The sequence below is a fragment of the Akebia trifoliata genome, chromosome 11 (genome assembly GCF_017979445.1).
Source record: "Akebia trifoliata isolate Shusen 1 chromosome 11, ASM1797944v1, whole genome shotgun sequence".
Classification (NCBI taxonomy): domain Eukaryota; kingdom Viridiplantae; phylum Streptophyta; class Magnoliopsida; order Ranunculales; family Lardizabalaceae; genus Akebia; species Akebia trifoliata.
The window spans coordinates 40118100-40122915 of NC_141385.1; the positions used below are offsets into that span (position 1 = coordinate 40118100).

The 4816-nt window shown below is 31.3% G+C and overlaps 1 long non-coding RNA gene across 1 annotated transcript; it reads right to left on the minus strand.

The window, feature by feature from the left end:
• Positions 1-328: 328 nt before the first annotated feature.
• On the minus strand, positions 329-3023 carry LOC147391625 (uncharacterized). Its single transcript, XR_015170204.1, has 2 exons — positions 670-3023; positions 329-576 (listed from the first exon to the last, which is right to left on the minus strand). It is a non-coding gene; the product is annotated as an uncharacterized LOC147391625 (long non-coding RNA).
• Between the last annotated feature and the right edge of the window lie 1793 nt (positions 3024-4816).

A 4816-nucleotide genomic window follows, 5' to 3' on the forward strand; every position in this document is an offset into this window, starting at 1 on the left:
CATTAAAAAACATAATCACTCATTCAAACAATTTCACTTGTGGCTCACAATTATGATTAGGTTCATTTAAAATCCTAAACCTAAAATATAGAAAACTAGCAATAAAAGGAAAAATTTTCGTAAACACGAGCACCTTACGAAAACAATCCAATTCTGGTACACAGTTCATTTCAACCCCAAAAGTCTATTACCCGCAAGATGGCATGTAAAGTGACTTTTAATAATTAGCAATGTCGCCGACAACAACATAAATTATGTTAAAGTCGAATACTGTAAATATTTTCAACAAAGAGTTCATTGGTATTTTATGACTGTGATCACTAATTATAAAACTGAAGAACTCCCAGGAAAACAATGGGAATGTGAGGGATTTGGGGTCTCCAAAATCCCACTCAAGCATACTTCCATCTCAAATAAACTCATAATGTTGAAGTACACAAAGATGAAGATTGATGTTCAGAGATCATTTAAAATCATGTACAAGATGAGAATGTAAGTCAATCCATCTCTGCAAGCTCAGATGGCCTTCTCAAAACTGCAAGCCGATGATCTTCTCAACAACTCTAGTCGAGATACCTATTTCAATGCTCAAACAAATAACTGAAAGCATGATATATGGAATTAGACAAACATGATCTTAAGGATCGTGCGATCACAAATAGTACAAACCTGGCAGAAAGAAAAAAACAAACAAAGGGCAGCCTGAATCCACCAAGAATGCATTCTTAGCGTGTGTGAATAATTGCACAATTTGAAATATTGACCAATTCACCGTAGGCATAAGAGATGTGTAGCACACCTCGTTCACCACCCACACTAAAATTACTACTTGACCATGTCGTGGCCTCAATCAGGTTGCTTCAAAGACCTCGACACAACATTCATTTTCAAACAAATACACAACCAATAACAATTGGAAATTAGCTAAACAAGTTCACCCAACCATTTTGTTAGAGGAACCCTATCTACTATGAATTATCATGAAAGAACGAATGCCAGAGAGAGGACGACCCCATTGATTTCTAGTATGCTTCACCACCATAAAGTCGACTTCATGATTTTTTTTTATAACCAAGAAATTTATTAGAAGAGAACAAGAAGTGCTCAAAGAAAACCAAGTAAAGAAACAAAATGCAAAAATACAAGAGAAACAACGAAAAGAGAAGCACTCTGAGAAAAAAATACAGCGACCCAACCATTGCTTTCATCCTCAAACCATGTATGGGAATTTTGGCTTACCAAAGGGTGTTTGGGTGTGCACGATTTTTTTGATAGATTAAAAAAAAATTCCAATTGAAAAAAGAACAATTACAAACATCGAAAGAATCACATGATAGAGATCTTGCAACATCCTAAGGTCTACTAGTTAAGCAAAGGGTTAATTTATCGAATTTTTTAAATCTTTTCTTTTCTTTTTTCAAACTGGGCGTTGAAGTCTCTTTGGGAGATACCACACCGATCCTCGACGACAATGATAACAGAATCGATGAAGAATTCCCTTAAGAGGAAAATTTTATTTGTCGATGACCTCAAAATGTGATTGATTAACAAACAAAACTACACAATCAATACGAAAAAGTCTACTTTTTGAGAGATTATTCACAAGTAATGGATGGCATTCCAATATTTCCCCCACAATTAGATTTGAACATTTTTTTTTTCTTTATTAGATCTATCATTTATATACATATTTTTACATGGAACAAAAAAAAAAAAGATTGCTCAGAGCCTCAGATCCATATCAATTAATAATAATTTTCTATATATAAATTTATATTCAAATAATTAAAAAAAAAAAAAAAAACTGAATTAATATATGCTTAATCACAAAATATTATCTTACCCATGAACCCAATCAGCAGGACTGTTCCTAGAGATACAAAATACGAATCTGTAGGACGACGCAACGATCTAGATTCATTCAAAAGGATAGAGAAATTAAAACAGAAAAAATAAAAGGGAGGAGATACTTACATACTCACCTCGACTACAAATATATGTGAAGATCCTTGAAAGAAAACAACAGAGAATCAAAAGGGAAAGAGAGGAACCACAGAAAATCAATGGAATGGGGGGAATAGGGAAGAGAATGAAAACAAATTAAAGCATAAATTCTATGCTTCTTATCCTCCCATTTTTTTCCCTATCGACCCATTCCAATAATTTTCAGCAGATCTATCCCACTTTCCCATCTCTCCAAGTTTCAATTTCCCCTCTTTTTAGGATTAGGGTTAGGGTTAGGGTTTCATTCATTTGAGATCCTCTTATTTATAGCAAGAGAAGGCCAAATGAAAGTAATTTTGTATTTTTACACCTGTCTTTCACTTGACCAGCATTTTACTATTATGAGAATTAAGATGCTTCTGGAACATGGTTGTCAATGGATCGGATCAGGGTTGATTTGGTACAGATCCAATAAGTCTCAGATTTTCCAGATCCATTTCTCATTAACGATGAGATTGGACCCAGATCAGGCTTTTATATACAAAATCTAAAAAAACTACATACATCTCAACAAATATATAATATAATTTATATATTTTCTAACATATAATCTGATCGGGACATGGTTGATTCAGATCCGATTCAATAAAATATTGGATCCAAATCCAAAGTTATTGGATCATAACGGGTCTGATATGATTCGATCCATTGACAACCCTATGCAATGGTTAATAACATAGAGAAGCAAAATTATTCTCCAAATCTTTCAAAAAATTCGTAAAAGAGTCATTCTAAACTAACTTCATTCAATACCACGTTGACGGCAATGGATAGAAAACCATAGATTTCTTTCCTCGAGATACAAGTAAAAAAAAATATGCTTCTCTATCCAGCAACATCAGCACATTGTCAAGTGCAATGTCCAATAAAATTAGTTCAATATGATTCTCTAATCGTTGACTTATCCATTACTTACGAAATATGATAAAACTTTTACTCTTCAACCTAAATAATTTTTTTCTTCAATATTCAAATCTCAAGAACAAGATAAGATTTTTTGTTTAGGTTGGAAGATGATGGATTTTTTATGAGAAAAAAAAAATCATTTTATATTTTCGGAATTTTCTCATTTTTGATGATTTTTTTTACGAATTAATTGAATTGAAACCCCACCGAATAATTTCCAAATTTTGTTACGATGGTTAGTAGTAGGGCTCTCAATAGATTGAATATTTGGATTTTGATATGGTTTGGACCAGATATTTTATTGGATGGGTTATGGATCAACATGTTGAGATCCGAAAAAATGTGATCAAGTATACCAACTGTATTATATGTTATCTAAAAATATGGAGCTTATTGAGATTATGTATATCAAATCAGGTTTGACCCATTTGGATCTGATTTGATCATTATTGGATCAGGTTTGGATCCTAATATTGAGATCCAATCCAATTAATGGCTCAATTGGTGGAGGTTTAAAACTAGAGAGATTTACTGGGCAGACCATCTGTTGCAATTTTATTACAAAAACTCCCATACTTTATCAAGTTTGTAATTGAACAAACCTTACTTTATGAATCAGGCTAGCATGACTAAGGGTCATTGGGCCCACATATATATTGTAAAATTCAACCATGAAAATTAACTTTTTTTTTTTCTCATTTTTTTCTTCAAATTCTTAAATTGTGTCCTTTATAACCCCATGTAATCGGATCATGTTTTTTGATATCACAAATTGATGAGATTAGCATCTACTCCAGGGTATTTAAGTTACAAATTAATTCATTAATTTGAATTTTATGATGTGGATCCCCACTCTAAGGTTTGTTGAGTAATAAACTTGATAAAGTAAGGTTCTCTTCAAGTTTTTAGGACTTAAAGAGAGTTTTTGTAATAAAAATGTAACAATTATGTCCATATCCATATCCAAATTTTTTATTTTGATTCACATCCCAATCCAGCTCGGATCTTAATAATAGGACCATATTAATTGATTTGGATCGGATAATGTCAAATCAGTCAAGATAAGATATTTTGAAATAAAATTGCTAATATTAGATAGATAATCACTTTTAATTTTGATAAATCATCAATAAAAAGGTATTTTTAATTTCAAGTAAATAGATTTAAAAAAAATATAGCTATGGTTTGAAAACTCCAAAGATTCAATTCATATATATATATATATATCATTCGAAGATCATCGTCAAAAATCATAACATTCTAATATTATTATCAATAATGGAAGAAAAAAAAATACTTAGATTAATGACTTAACAGTCCAAATACTATAATTCCAAGTAAAGTTTTAGGAAAGTAAAAGTTTAGGGTGAATGCTATTTTGTGACCTGAAAATGAATTATTCATGATTCAGGTTCACTATTCATTTTAATTACCAAAATGTGATATGTACGTAGATACATTCTACTCATATCTTAGAGAAAACACATCTATGGGTATGTGCGCACCACCACGTCAATATGTCCTCTTTGTGTCGGTCACTCCAATGTTAATATATATATAAAAAAAATCGAAACAAAGCGAATATTTTACAGATTCAAAGTGAAATTATCACTTCAAACACACAAAATAATCACTTTAAAAACCTCCAAATTCGTTATCACTCATGTTTTGGTAATTAAAATGAACAGTGAGTCAAAATCATAAATTTGTCAAAAGTTGATCACTTTTTCGTAAATATCTCAAAAGTTTATCCAAGGGATTGAAATTCTATAAAACTGATTTCCACGATTGTTATTTTCTTTTATCTATTCTTAAGGTATTAGATGTAAAGCTTGATAAAGGTATTTTTGTAATAAAATTACAACGGACATGTCTGCCCGTTAAATCTCTCTCTTTTCCTTTTTAT